At 34.4% G+C, this 16,659-nt stretch overlaps 1 protein-coding gene across 1 annotated transcript in view; it reads left to right on the top strand.

The window, feature by feature from the left end:
* The first annotated feature begins 9,299 nt into the window (after nt 1-9,299).
* The window catches only part of LOC130443780 (uncharacterized), a 30,458-nt gene continuing 23,098 nt past the window's right edge, over nt 9,300-16,659 (top strand). Inside the window, exon 1 of the mRNA XM_056778602.1 lies at nt 9,300-9,662. The gene's annotated coding sequence lies outside the window, so the exon portion shown is untranslated. The remainder of the gene's footprint in view (nt 9,663-16,659) is intronic.

Below are 16,659 nucleotides of genomic sequence, written 5' to 3'. Positions count from 1 at the left end.
TGAGGATTTAATAATTGAATGAAGGAAGTATTAGTTTTACAGGGTTCTTTATATATTAGTTCTAATCTTATACCATAGTAATTATAAAATTAGATAAATATATTTATGGTTCATTATTGTCACATTAATAGTAATTAACTGATTAAGATGATACTTCAATGGGGCTGAAGTGGAATCGCCGCTGTGAAAAGGGTTGTTTTGGATAACTTAACTATAGTATGCATCAAGATTATGCTTCGGTAGATCACACACTAAATAATACTGCTATGAACCATAAAAATATTTCGTGACGTAGTCAGAAGGAAAAGATAACAGCTTTGAACAAGCGTTAATTGACTGCTTGGTAATTACACCGCGCCAGCGCATTCAACGAGGACGCCAGCCTCCGTAAAGTTCCAACGTAGATATCTTCAACTTTTGGCTTCTCATCAGATTAAAAATGTCGCTCAATGAACGTAATCGAAAAGAGTCGGTTAAAAGAAAGAAAGCATTGAAGGTATTTTTCGAAAACTTATTTCCATTACTGCTTTAGAAAGTGTATAAACTGCTAGGAGACTAATTAGAAGTACCATTTATCGAATGACACACACTAATCGCAATATGCAGATGTGATGGTTGGCGTGGTACTTATAAACATAGTATTTCTCCATTTTGTGTAGGATATCAAATTTTTTAATTACGCGTCAAAGAGTACTTTTTTTACGTTTATTAACAAAAAATAGTAACACATTCAACAAAATTATTACAACTGATTCGTTCTAGTACGAGGATGGACCCAGGAGTACCTGGCCTGACCTAGAGATGACGATAGTTTCTTGAAAAATACTAACTGTATTAGATAGAACAGAATCTATACAGTATATGTTTCAAGTTTCAAGGCACCACCTTGATTTGTATTTGTTTGGCAGCTGTCAATAGTGAAAGTTTTTAGTGAATTTGTATATATGGAAGAGATTGCCCATTGGCCTTAGCTCAACCAATATAAAAGCTGAACTGGGTGACACTGTTCCTTTATTATCAACAGTAAAATATTGGGTAGTAGAGTTTAAGCGACCCGTACGACATGCGAAGACCCGTTACGTAGTGGTCGACCAAATGAGGTGACGACTCCAGAAATGTTGAAGAAAATACACAAAGCGGTACTGGATCATCGTCAGGTGGAAGTGTGCGAACTAACAGACATAGTAAACATTTCAAAAGTGCGGTTCATCGAATACTAACTAAAAATTTGGACATGAGAAAGCTGTACGCAGGATGGGTGCCGCGTTTGCCCACAATGGAACAAAAACAAAGGCTCCAAACAAGGCAAACATCGTTCTATCTACAGGTAAAGTAATGTCGTCGGTGTTTTGGGATGCGCTTGGGGTTTTTTTATTATTTTTTTTAAACGACTTAACGCACTTCCACAGCAGATAGTTTTGCTGGGAAACTTTCACCTCCACTGCGGGTTCCAGCGTCGCGGTGGGGCTCGGACGGATTGTATGTCCTCTGTTAGTCGCTTTTATCTGAACTCCGCTCATTAGTCATTATGGCACCATTAACAAATATTTCTTCATAGTGATGAGCTGCCTTTCTTGTGATTCCTTCTTTTCTGTTTTGCTCCCTACGTCTCCCTTCCCCTGTTGCATGCAGGGATGAGGAGTTCGGGTCTATCTATTATCTTCTAATGTTGCTGTGTGTTTGGACCTCTTTGTCTACTGTCCTGTTCCTTTCTTTTTAGAATTTTTTCTATCATACTCTCAACAGCTTTCCATTTAAAATCTGCTTCCATCATAATCTGCACTACATTTTCTGGTCGTAATTCAGCTCTTACTGTTATTTCAGACAAGTTTCTAATCCGGACATCTGAAAATTGTGTGCTCTGCATTATCTATCTCCGAGCTACAGTATAGGTCAGAGGTCATTTTCAGCTTTACCTATTCTCCTAACATAACTTTGGATGGAGCCATGGGTTGTCATTGTTTGGGTTAAATAGTATCCAATTTCACGACAGGATCTCTCATACCACAGCGTAATATCTGGTAGCAGTTTGTGAAGCCACACGTCCTTGTCGCTGGCGTTCCATCTATTTTGCCATTTCTGTACCGTTTCTTTTCGAAGAGCCTTTTTCTCAGATGCTGTCATTCCTATCGCTCTCGATCTCTCTTCAACTAGAAGATCTATAGGTATTATTCGTGCAAGTACTCTTGCAGCCTCGGTTGAGATAGTATGATAGCCCCTGCATATTCTCAGCGCTACTCTTCTTTATACTCGGCTGCCTACGGTGTTACATTTGTTAATCTCTAAAACACTACCCCAGATTGAAGCTGCGTATAAAAGTATAGATTCCGCCACGCACCCCAGAATCTTCCTTTTTGCTTCACATGGGCCTCCCATATTAGGCATTAGACGACTGAGAGCAGAAACTGTAACGTTCGCCTTGTTACTCACATATCTGAGGTATTCAGTGAACTTGAGCCTTCTGTCTATGATTACATCTAGGTATTTCACATAGTTCTTTGGGTGAATGGCGAAACCTCCGATCTTAAGTTCTATTGGGCCATGACGTTTCTTCCCAACTATCATCACAGCTTCTGTTTTCTCGGGAGCTATCTTAAGTCCAACTGACCTCATCCAAGCTTCTATTTCTTCCAGAGCATCATTACACCTTTCCATTAGAACTTGTTCTGTTTTGGCTTTGATCATGACTGCGAGATCATCTGCATAGGCCACTGTCGATACTCCTTCCATTAGTCCTATGTTTAAAACCCCATCATAGATAATGTTCCACAGCAATGGGCCCATAACACTACCTTGTGGCACTCCAGCTGTAATGAGTACCATCTCATCCTCCTCTATACAGAGAGACCTGCTAGAAAGATAACTGCTCACCATTCTTAGAATGTAAGGAGATATGTCCCTCCTCTCCAGTTCACCTATTATCTGCTGCCAGTCTGCTGTGTTAAACGCATTTTGAACATCCACTGTAACAAGTGCACACAATTGTCTATTCCTAAAGCTCTTCTCTCGCAAAGTTGCAAACACTTTCTATGGCATTTACTGTAGACATACCCTTTCGAAAACCAAATTGCCTGTTGGAAAGATTTTGCTTGTGTTCAAGCTCTTTGCGTATCCTTTTTGATAGTAAGTGTTCTAGGAGTTTCCCTAAGGTGTCCAGTAAGCATAAGGGTCTAAAGGATGATGGGCTAGGTCCGTCCTTATTAGGTTTCCGTAGTAATACCAGCCTAGCTATTTTTCAGCAAGTAGGGAAGAGGCCCTCTCTAAGAAGCGTGTACGGGTGCTAGTTTCACCACTAGTTTGACTACCTCTGAAGGGATGTCATCTGCCTCTTTAAGTTCTTCTGTGGTGAACAGGTCAAAAGTTCCAGCAGCGTACTTCTTCCAAGTAACCTCTTAGTGCTGCGGGAATAAAGCATTTACCACTTCCTTCTTCTTTTCAGGATCTATTTTTGTGTATACTGGGAGCTTTTTTCTTACTATCTTATAGCCCAAACCCCAAAGAATACTAAATATGTCAATCATTCTTCTTGTTCTCTATAACCCCTTGGAAGCTCCACATTGTCCTAAGGTTATGTTTGCATAATAAAGATAACTCCATGCATGGCGATTTGTGTTATTTTCATTATTATAAAAAATTATCTCTTAATGCAAATTTTTAATATAGTTTTTCTTAGGTTAGTCAATCAAATTTAGAAGAAGAATCTGTTGCAAGAGAAATAGCTGAAAAATTGGGTTATTCTTCAGGAATCTCTTACAGTGAAATTGCTAGTACTGCTTCGGACTACTGAAGAAGAAAATTGGCCATGAAGGTAAAATGTTAAATTGCGTTTAAAACAGATTTGTGTAATAATTCATATAAATTTGTTTTTTAGCTTTTAGATTATGAATCGAAAGCGAGTGATCAAGTTCGATTGCTACTAGAGCTAGGAGAAAATACTCCAGCATTGGTTAAAGCCATAGAAAGTTGTGATACTGATTTAATTTATATGGTGATATTGAAGTTGAGAGAAAAAATGCCATTGGGAGATTTTAAGGTTCTTTTTAATATCTATGTCAAACAGTATTACCTTTTTATAAAAGAAAAATGAAATGTAAATAGAACAGTATGTTATAGACATCCCTAATTACACATATTGCAAAAATCTCACAATAACAACAAGTTACATAAGCAATATAAGTATTATTTTCTTATATTGAAACATATTTTGCTAAACATCAATGTAAAATTTGATTTTAATTCACCAGAATAAGTTTCAATTTCCATTACACTCTTTGAGTACCCTTCTCTTATGACATTTTATTAGTTTCAAAATAGATCAGTTTTAAAAAAGAGCAAAGGAGAAAACAAATGACCTCGATTCTAAAAATAAATAAAAACGAGACAAAACAATATTGTAAAAAAAGTCTAAGATAATCCACCTCTATCTGCTAAACAATTCCTCAATATATTAAACAGATTGTGGTAAGCCGATTAATGTGTTTTGATTTGGAGCTCCTCAAGTGACTTTCCTACAACAGTAGCTGGAATTAAAAATAAATTAATTCTATATTTGTGGAGGTTTAATTAATTTTCAGCTCCATCTGATTAATTTTGATAACTTATATATATATATATATATATATATATATATATATATATATATATATATATATATATATATATATATATATATATTATATATTTCAGATGACAATTATAAATTTCCCAGTAGCTCAATCTTTGTATATAAAATATTGTAAAGAGCACACAAGCACTGAACGAAATATACATTCAAGAAGACGATTTTTGTGCTTAATAATTATTTTAAAGAACATATCAATAAAACATTTTCCAATGATCTTTTAGTGTACTATTGGCTGTTGTACTGCCGACCGACTAAACCCTTCCCCCTCATACGTGGATTCACCTGCTGAGAAGAGTGCTGGAACTACCGTTAAGTATTACTTCAGCATTCCGAGCGTTGCCTTACACTTATTTTAATCTGTGCTTACTTCTATCTTCTTCTTTTGTCTCTATTATTTTCTGGATCATAACCGATACTATGTTCCAGTTTTTTTCATCCTGTAACATATGGTGTAAAATATTATCTGGAGTAAGTGTTTCTCCTACACATTGTTCAACTTCAATTCGCTGTGGGTTCCATTTTGCACATACGAAAAATGTGTGTTCCGCGTCATCCATTTGGCTACAGTACGTGCATTCCGTTGTATTGCCGATTTTAAACCTGTGGAAGTATGCTTCGAAACAGCCATGTCCTGTTAACATTTGACTAAGATAGTAGTTCACCTCTCCATGTTTTCTGTTTACCCACGTTCTAATATTTGGAATCAGTCTTCTAGTCCATTGTCCAGTTACTGCTTGTTCCCATTTGTCCTGCCACCGATTTAATGTTTCAGTACGTATCTCTATCTTCTCATTCCTTTGTTTGCCTTTTGTTTTGTATCGTTCCTCAGCCTGCAGTTCTATAGGTATTATTTCTGAAATCACTAACAGCGCGTTTGTGGAGACTGTGCGGAAAGCACTACATACTCTCAAAGCTAACTTTCTTTGCACTTTTTGGCAAATATCCCTGTATTTGGTATATTTCAGCGTTTCATACCATACGGGAGACGCATATAACAAAATCGAGTGAGTTACTGCACATAATATTTTTCGTTTACTTGCTGTAGGCCCATTTTTTTGCGGCATTATTCTACTTAGAGACAAAGCAAATGCTTCTGCTTTCTTGCAGACGATTTCAATAAGTTTTTTCATTGTAGCACCTGTGTCTAGGGTTACACCCAAATATTTAATTTGCGGTTTTGTAGTGATTTCGTTATTCAAGACTCCGATGGTGAGTCTTCTTGCTTCCTTTCGATCATCCAAAAGTACCGCCTCTGTTTTTTCAGGTGCAAGATCAAGTTTTTTCAAATGCATCCATTCAGCTATTCTTTGTATAGCGATGTTAGCTTCTACTACTACCTGTGTCTTTATCTTTCCTGTTACTACTACTGCAAGATCGTCAGCGTAGGCCACCAATTTTACGCTACTTGGCATATCCAGCTGCAACAAGTCGTCATAATATAAGTTCCAAAGGAGAGGGCCAAGTACCGAGCCCTGTGGGACACCGCAGGTTACTTCCATAATGGTATTACCTACAAGTAGTGTCCGGTCCGTTAGATAACTTGTGATCATGCGCATTAGATATGGCGATATGTTTCGCTTTTTCGAGCTGTCAGCTATTCCTCTCCATGGTGCGGAGTTGAATGCATTTCTTACATCTAACGTTACAAGTAAGTTACAAGTAAGCATATCTTACGGTTTGCCCATGCCACATGTTTTGCTTCTTTTGCGATTTCTATATATGTATATATATATATATATATATATATATATATATATATATATATATATTTATATATATATATATATATATATATATATATATATATATATTTATATATATATATATATATATATATATATATATATATATATATATATATATATATATATTTGTGAGCTCAGCTTATCTTGGTGTCGATATTAGTACCTACAATAGTTGCATGAATGGAAATATAAAATATATATAAAATATCTCAACAGGTCTTATAGGCTCAATGCTTGGAGTCGCTGTACTGCTTTCCTCCATTTATTTTTCTTCATTGCTGCTTTACTCCAGTTCTCTATTTCGATTCTTTCATCAACATGCTTCTATCTATTTTTTCCGTGGACGCCTTCTTTTTCTTTTCTCTCCTTCTCCCCTTACTAAGGATCTTTTCACCCAACTATCTTCGTCCATCCAGGCAATATGCCCTATTCAAAGGAATCTTTTTGCTCTGACCAAATATATCATCTCAATTTGACCATACTATGATTACTGCGTTCGTTCTTCTTCTCCACTTAGTTTGCTCCGTCACTCTTCAGAAAATCCTTCTGAGGACCTTTTTCTCTCATATGTTCATTTTGTTTCCTTCTTTTTTGTTCACGATGCAACACTCTTCCATACAACACTGTTAGTTATATAACTTCTTTTGTAAATGACTAACTTGGTGGCTCTTGATCTTTTGATCTTAATAGTCCTCCCAGAGTTCCAAACGTTTTGTTCCTTCTCGCCAGTCAATTGTCGATTTTCCAGGACTTTATTAAATCTGTATTTCCCTCTTTTGCTCTGTCGTCACTTTTAATTGGTTGAAATTATTCACATCTTATTTAGATCCTTTTTCGTTTTAATTTTTAGAAGGAACACATGAAAGATGCTCTACTCACTTCTGCGCAGGAAGCTTACAAAAAAGGTAGAAAAGATCTTTACGTCGCCAATTCGAAGGAAAATCTGTACACGGAACTATATATATATATATATATATATATATATATATATATATATATATATATATATATACGTATGATTTGTAATTGTGAATGGGCCATATCAAACTGTCATGGGTGGGTGTTAGTCTATCCAAATGGAAGGTTCAACAGTTCAACTTTTAATTACCTTTCACATTTTCCTTGAGTTATTAACAAATTAAAGAAATTTTCTTTATTACTTTAAACTATTTAACACATGTAGTTGGAATTTCTGGAACCTGGAACCAAGTTATCGTTTTCAGAGACTAAAGGTAAACTGTTTACTGTCAGACAGTGTAATTTTGAGTGTTGGTGCAAACAGTGTGTTCAGTATTCAACACATAGATTAAATATTTCATTTATAAATACAGTATTCTCTTTTTATAACGATAATCCCCTATAATGATAGATTTGTTTACCATAAGGCCAATGTTTATATTCCCTCTAAATAACGATATCGCTCACTCTCTATAACGACAATTTTAGGTCAAGATTTGACAATTTTCTTAAAAATCGCAGTAACCGACTCACGGGTTCAACGTCTTTCATTTTTTCTTCCGATACAGAAGCGTCACAAGAGAGAGAGAGTTCAGTTCGCCACTTACTGTCTGGCTATTTACATCAGTTCTCGACTGCCAGTTGTTCTTTGTGCATTTAGTAGTTATGTTTGTTTTTTCGTGTGTGCGTGAAAACAACATGCTGTCAACAAAACATAAAATGCTCACTATTGAAGAAAAAGTGTCTTTGATTAGAGCAATACAAAAAGGTGAGAAGCAGACTGATGTTGTTTTAAGTACAGCGCTATCTCATCCACTTTGGCTACGATTTGGAGAGATAGGAAAAAGTGGCTGGACACGGTGGTTCAAAAAGGAAACTCTCTCTCTCTCTCTCTCTCGAATGAAAATTCATAATTTCAATAGACGCGGTGGTATCGAACCCTCTTGTTAAATTCCAATTGACAACAAAGAAAAAATTGTTATAATGATAAGAAATTTCGAAAATGGGAAGTAAAAAAAATCACCCTAGTAACGATCATACTCGTATTATTCATTAAATAGGAGGCGATCCAGTTCAACAATTACAACGATCAAAATGATTTCGGGCGTTTTGTGCTAGAAGAACTGAAGAAGAAAACTTTGAACTTGAGAAAGACAATTCTTCAACATCACCCCTACTTGCATGCGAAGTTCGAACCCTCTAGTTAAACTTTTTCTGGCCAAAAAATAAGAAAATATAACAAAAATGACCATAAAATGGAGAGGGGTGGAGATGGAAAGTTTCGACCTTAGACAGGAAATCATCTCGTAACTAATTCAACCCACATGTGAAATTTCATTTTTCAGTCGCTTTTCGTTTGACCTGCAGAGGTGAGCATAGGTCAAAAACCACTTTTTTTGAATGATCTTGAAGTTTCGACTTCAGTCTTTCAAAATATTGACGCATGTACTTTGAAGTCATTTTTTCAAATGATTCTCCTTTTTAAATTTTGGTTTTCCTGGAGCTTTACTTGGTGTTTGTAACTCGCCTCATTTCTTTTCTCCTCTCTAATAACTCTGTAAAACGTAGATTTCCCATACATGTTTGTTTGTAAATGATTCGAAATAATTAAATATGTTTTTTCTTTACCTGTGAAAAGACTGATTTTTAGGTGTTTATGCGGCCCCTCCCAGTTTTCGATAATCACCCTAGAATTCACAATAGATTGCACCTTGTAAGTTGCAACTAAACCAACATTGTTTTTTGGCAAATGCACAGGGTTTTTGACCAATATCCAAAATTTCTTCTATATTTATGTCCAGCTATTGGCAATAAAGTACCAATAAAAGCCACAAGACTTGTAATTATTCAGAAAAATTTATGGAAATTTTAAAAAATATTTAGATGTAGATTCTGTAATAAAAATTAAAATGACATACATGATCTTATATACAAAAAGCTATTTGTTCACTTTTTCACATTTAACACTTAAAGGGAAATTTCTTACGATTTTTTTTGTTATTAACTTAGATATAACCTTAGTGAATCCTCTTAAGGGGACTCATTAAGGTTTTACCTCTACTTCATATTGCGTAAATTTTTTTGTAACTGATTTTGTTAATATTTGGAAGAGCGAAGGCAATTCTCGAAGAACCCTCCATCCACCATGCAGGCTACAGTGAAGAAAAACCCGAAGCAGAGTAAGTGTCCGAATTTCGTTAAAGGTTTTTTGCGCCAGCCCGTCCGAATTTGAGTTGAAGAAACCCAAATATAACAAACTGAATTATGAGAGGTAGGTCTCTAATAGTGCAACAACCGCCGAAGAACACGCTGAGCCGCTCATGTCATAATCCGAGGTGAGTTTATGTTATCATATTCACAGGATTGCTATTCTCAATCACGGCAAGCTGTATATTTCGTGGGTAAAGTAGATAGCCACTGAGGAAATTGAGTATTCACATCTCAGTGGCGATCGTGCTAGCGCCTTCAGCCAACCGATTATACCAGGGATAAAGGAAACTCCCACTAGAGGAGCTGAGTATTCACATTCCAGTAAGAGTCGCAAAATTGCCATTGAGGGAGCTGAGTATGAACATTTTAGTGGTGGTTATGCTTAGACCTTCAGCTAACCAAGTAGAAAAACACTTTGGAAAACTTGTTACTGAAACACATACATACAGAAGGTTCATACCATCATTTTCTGATGGTGGCACCGACTACTGAAGAAGAATAACCGATGGAAGTGGAGATCTGAACAAGAAGAAAACTTGAAGCTTGCCTAACAGTGGCACCAGTTCTAGCCTGTCTTGACTTTTATAAATCGTTTAAGAAATATTCATTTCAGAGAATCAAATGACCTCACCAAATCAAAGCTAGCCGAACCCTCCCGAAAGAAACACGTCTAAGCTCGCTGCAGGGAATGCATGATATACCTACTGCCGGACACATTGGAAATGACAGAACTGCAGGTGGATACTACTGGCCTGTTATGTTCCGCAACATTGTGATATATGCCCATACCTGTGAGTCCTGTTAAAAATATAAATCTTCCTAGATGAAACCCAAAGAAAATATGCAGCCTCCATCCAGCTGCCAACACTGGAAATGCGATAGTGCTAACCTGGTAGGCTAAAGCTATCACACAGGCCCTATATGAGGAAATTGTAACCTACCATGATTGTCCGAAATTAGTTCTTTTCGACAATGGGACTCAGTTTACTGGCCATTTGTTTTAGAATCACTGAAAGAACTCGGCGTTCATCACCGTTTAATTCCACCGTCTACTCCGCAGATCAACCTCGTAGAGAGAGCCAACAATACCGCCTTGAAAACGATGATAGTGCAGTTCTGTGAAAACTATCATCATAAACAATTACGTAGTAACTGTAAAATTTACGCTATTCGTAACGTTGCTTTTCCCAACTTTGTTTTTTTATAATATTGATGTATTTTAATATATAATATTTTTATTTTAAATTGTATTTAACCGTTGTTTTGCTTTCTCATACGGCACCGTATCTCAGAAGCTTCTTAAGGAACATTAGCAGCAAATAGCAAGGTTATCAATTGAAGGGCAAGTAAAATTTGCTCGACGGGCTTGCGTATTCCTCATCACCATACTGACTCCTGGAATATTTTCTTTTCTTCGGTGACGCTGCTCGGAGCAAATGTAGCATACCACGATAAAAACTGACACCCGAGGCAATCCGATATCTGAGTTGTGGCGTCAAAACCGTCACGTAGTGACGAAAAAGCGTTACAACATTCTTGCTGGCATCACAGACCATGTGTAGAGACCAATTTTTTTCTTGAATGTTATACACCATATAGGAATATCTAGATTCAATAAAAATTATACATTTTCTACACAATTCATGAAGCTATTTGTATTCCGCTATATTGAATTTTCTTGAATATAGTATTCTGTTAAAGGGTATTCCCTACATCTAAGGTCTTCTTCTTCTTGGATTTTTACCGATGATTTTCAAATCAATAAAATAAAATATTTTCCACTATCCACACTAGTAACGCAGTTGACTACATAAAACTACCTAGTTTTGAAAGAAAGCTCTTCTAATATGTGTTACTACCCCAAATTTATCTAAGCCGAATTGAATGACTGAAGAAGGTATCTTTTTTATAAGGTTTATTCCGTTTTCTAAGTATTGATTAGGTGAAGGTTAGTATTTTTATTTTGCTGAAGGACAGTATTGAATGGAGGATGATCTTTCACATTAACTATGTACCGACCATCACCTATTATTTCTATATATTGTAGAATTTATTCCATAACCTTCACTTCAATTTCTTTCCGTGATTTGGTTTCTATTCGATCCGTTATCCCTAAAATATTCAGACTCCGTAATTCTGATAATTGTATATTTTTAGAGAACATCGGTGCTAATGTTATATATGAAAAGGGATTTCTTTCAAAATTGTGTTGTGTTTTGCCCATTAAATACCAAAAAAGCTCGTTGACTGCTCTCTCTTTGTGATGTATCAATTCGATGATCCAGCATCAATCTAAATTTGAGCTTTCCTCATTTTATTTTCATGCATCAAATGAATAGTAAGGTGTTTGTAGAAAGATTTTTGTGGATATTAGATATATTCTTCATTTTAGATCTTTTACTGTAAACACTTTACTTCATGTTTTTGAACACATTATGGTTACTGTTTTCCATGACTTAATATGCAACATGGTCTACTTTTACAGGTACGTGCATCCAAAACGTAAACAAGAAAGACAACATGCATTTTCTGTTACCATTTTCTTTCTTTTTTAAAAGTTCATTGTTCGTGCTTTAGAAAATTCTGAAGAATACATTCAGTTATTCTCGAGTATAAACTCCACAGGCCTACTTGTATTTCCAAATCTAGTTTTCATACTTTCAATTAATTTTAAATTTAAACTATAAAAATTGATTCAATATGCACAATAAACAATATTTCAAATATTAAACGGACACTCAAAATTCTTTTGATATAGGTTTAGAGCAAACATTACCGAATAATTATACGAAACAATGTCGTGAAAATTACTCTATGATCAGAAAACCATTCAAGGAAAAAAACCAATTTAAAAAACAGAGAAGAGACCCCCAATTACTTTTCAGCCAAGTAAAAAAATTTCCATAAAAACTACTGAAAAAAGGAACAAGACTAGATTTGCTCCCACATCAGTAAAATCTAATAATGAGGTAACGATAACATAGTGCATAAAATAACGATAAACATAAACCAAAATGTGATACCAAGAAACGACATTTATTAGAGATTGACAACGACGATATGTAAAAATTAAATACGTTGGATTTTTATTATAAGGATAATACTAGTACTAAGTATATTAAGATCAAAAACTCAAGTCTGCGTTGGAATAGTCTTGAAAATATATATAATAGTGTCGTATGTCAATTACAATTCGTATTCGATAGTATCATAGATGGAATTTTTAGAAATATTGATCAGTTAGAATCGAACAAATTCGACAAAGATTCCCTTCAAAATGATTTAAATAATAAATTACCAAATATAAGCAGAAGATTTCAATAATGACACTTTTAATTGATAATTTGATTGAAAATATCACTTCTTCAGCTAATAATCAAAAACTGATAGCTAAAGAAGTAAAGAAACTAAATTCAGTTGTGGACGGCTCGGTTTTTGAAACTTATAGAAATTTATAGAAACACAAAATACTCTACATGAACTAACTCTATCTTTACAATTAATTATTATTATATTATTAATTATACAATTATTATCTAATTTACAAATGCCTGTTTCGCTCCTATCAACACTTTACGCAATAGTATTATAAAAGTAGGAGAAATGGTATTAATTCAATTATGCTTATTTTTAACTATATGGTTGTATTTATCCTGTACTTTCCAATCCTCTATTCTAAGTAACTTTTTATCACCACCTAGACCCACTTCCTATAAAAAACTGAATTAAAATAGAACTCTCTTGAATTATCATTCGGATGCGAATTCCACACAACTGACGAAATTATCTTTAATGCAAAAGAAATTACTTCTAAAAAACCACTCACTCTTCCAAATATTCACATAATTGCCCTTTATTCTCCATGGACACATCGAAAAATCAAATTGTATAAAATTTGTTTACATAAACTGCAGCAAATACATCAAGAACAACTTCTGTAATCATTATTTCCAAAAAAATTATCTTCGATATATCACACACCTCTGTATCCGAAAAGCAAACAAGAAAAATCGAGAAGAAAAACAAGAAACTTCAGTACAAGGAAATTCGCCTGTTTTCATCCGACCCTTATTAGGGAGGACAAGTTACATTATAATAATTTGATATGCATATTGTAATAATTGCTGTAGCAAATAGGGCATTGTTTTGATAAAACGCTGATTACACATGTTTGCAGTTTTATAGTAAATTACTGTTCGCTTACCTCGATAACAAAGTTGCTGATCCACAACTCAACAAATATTTCATTGAACTGATGATCTTGCTGATTTACATACTTTTAGTTGGTAGTTGCATTTATTTTTTGAATATAATCAATAATCAATATTGTACACTGCAGTTTTAATTGTTAATAGTGTCGTTTTGCTGTTCTAATAAAGTATCTTTTAGAGTGTAGTAACTCATAATTAGTATAAATATTATAAACATATTATGTTAATCTGACCAAGAATCTAACGTAGAATTTGATATTGTATTAATAGTTTCTTTTGTAATAATAAATTTGTTTTAAAAAATTTGATAAAAAACGAATATTATTTCCATCTCTTCTCCGGAATCATTTAGGATATTAACATTACAGAGAGGCATCGTAATTTGCATGTATCATAAACCATAACTGTTTTTCGAAGTTTTTAAACCTCCATAATCATCATAAAGATTTGAATTCTATGCTTCATTCCCACAGAATTACTGTTGTAAAGGTTGAATATTTCAATTGAAAATTGATTTGTTTCAAAACGATATTAGAACCTTTTACTTTGATAAAAAATTGAATCCGACTGAACACAATTTATACAAACATTGGCATTCTGTGAACTTGATATACTAAATATTCTAATCAATATAAACTCAACCTTTCTTTTCTGAAAATTTGTAAATTTGTTATGTACTCATATGTATTAATCTTTTATCTCGAATCAATGTTGTATTGACGTAAGGAAACTTACCCTTTAGTCTGTCGTTTTGACAATTTAAAAATTTTGAAGTTTCATAAATTTCTATAAGATATTTTCAAAAAACATGTCTACCTCTCCCAGATCCATCGAAGGTCGAGTTCTTTCTTACTTAAAAGATCAAGAACGTCATTTCTGTAGTGAACATGATGAAATTGAAAAAGAAGATAGGGATATACCTGAGGAACATGCCGAGAATATTTTGAAAGAGATCCTATTAAAAGTGAACAAAAGGATAGTTTGTAAAGATCGATACGATAACTTGAAATTATGGCATAATCAGTTCCCTTTATTTGATTTAGAAGATATTATTCCCGACTTTTGTATCAGTAAGTATGCTAGGTCATCTATTTACTCATATAGAGTCTAGAGCATAGGTGGGGAACCTGCGGCCTCCGCGAGGTTCTTAAGCGTCCCTTTGCCACCTAGTACAAAATGGTAGAGTTCGTTTCAAACAACTATTATACATCAACGCCAGTTGCGCGAAAATTCCCGCCAGACAGTCATATTGTAACATGACGTCAGAATACTAGTCTGAAACGGATACTAGCACGCATGAGCGAGGCTCTGGCCCACAGACCATCCGTTTCAGACTTGGACACTCAATGTTAATTTTTTAAACAGTTTTCAGCGCCCCCAAGTTGCAATAAGAATGAATTAAACGAAAAAAGCCGGCTTTTCAGTGTATGTGTTTTATCTTTTTTTTTTCTTTTTTTTCTTTTTTTATTTAGAAGGAATATTGGGAATTAAGAAATTGTAGAATTTTCAGGTAAGTGAAAAATTATTTATTCGGAGATTTCAGAATTCCTGAAATCAATTATGCTTTTCTCAGAGTATTGCTGAAATGTTGGTTTTCTATCAAAATAAATAATTTTTCACTTCACTGAAAATTCCATAATGTTTATGTAATTTACATATATATAAAGAATATATTTGTTTGAAAATAAATTAAAATTACAAAATACTATTTACAAAATTTGTCATACAGAGCAGCCACACGCTAGCAGACGATATGTTTACATCGATATTGATTGGTTGCATCATCGATTACACAGAGCTAGCAGCGCCAACTACCTTGTCTAAGAAGTAAACAAAACTCGGTTTCAGATCTCCCATTTGAGTGTCACACCTTGCTTTGGCTTCTCTGACTCGCATCTCTCAACGCTTCCCTGTTGCGATCTTCAGCAAACTGTAATTAACAGTGCGTGCTTATAGCAGTTACACGGTTTTATTGTATTTACACTTTGTTAAAGATATTATTCGACATTCGATTTTTTATCCATCATGTCAAATAGTAAGAGAAGAAAATTAGTTGATGAAAACAGAACATTTAATGTAGAATGTGAGCTATATTTTTTCTTTACTACTGAGAAAGATAAAATGATGTGTTTGTTGTGCAATACAGTTTTAAATACTTTAAAAAAGTGAATGCAAATAAACACTACTTGACTCATAAAGAACATAAATATTTCGCTTTAGAAGGTGAATCACGAAAAGTTTGAAAAATGAGAAGCATCATCAGCAAGCATCTTTTAGTGCCTTTGTAAATCAAAATTCCGCTGCAGTTGCTGTTACGTATAAAATAGCACATATACTTGGAAAAAGGGGCAAACCATTTAGTGACATTGAAATAATTAAAGAATGTATTGTTGAAGCAGTGAGTATGTTAGATCCAAGAAATGTCGACAAATACAAACAATTACCTCTTTCAAGAAGAACTGTAACAGACGAATTAGCGCAAAATGTAACAGAGCAACTTCATATATTATACAATTATACAAAATGAAGATGTTTATTTTTCAATTGCTTTAGATGAAAGCACTGATAAAACAGATTCGGCACAAGTTTTATATTTTAATCGTGCTATAACTAAATATTTTCAATGTTACGAAGAACTACTTGCGTTGGGTACACTAACCGGAAGAACTCGCGGAGCCGATATTTTCGAAAACTTCAAAGAAGTATGTAATAAATTACAATTGAGTGTCAGTAATTTAGTCAGTGCCTGCACCGATGGCGCACCTGCCATGGGAGGCAAAAATGAAGGATTCGTTGCTTTGTTGAAAAAGGAAAACTTAAACTTGAAAAAATTGATATCATTTCACTGCATTTTGCATCTGCAAGATCTTTGCGCAAAATCTACCATTTTGCAAGACACTCTGGATAGAAC

The sequence above is a fragment of the Diorhabda sublineata genome, chromosome 5 (genome assembly GCF_026230105.1).
Source record: "Diorhabda sublineata isolate icDioSubl1.1 chromosome 5, icDioSubl1.1, whole genome shotgun sequence".
Classification (NCBI taxonomy): domain Eukaryota; kingdom Metazoa; phylum Arthropoda; class Insecta; order Coleoptera; family Chrysomelidae; genus Diorhabda; species Diorhabda sublineata.
This window is presented reverse-complemented; position numbering and strand designations above follow the sequence as displayed.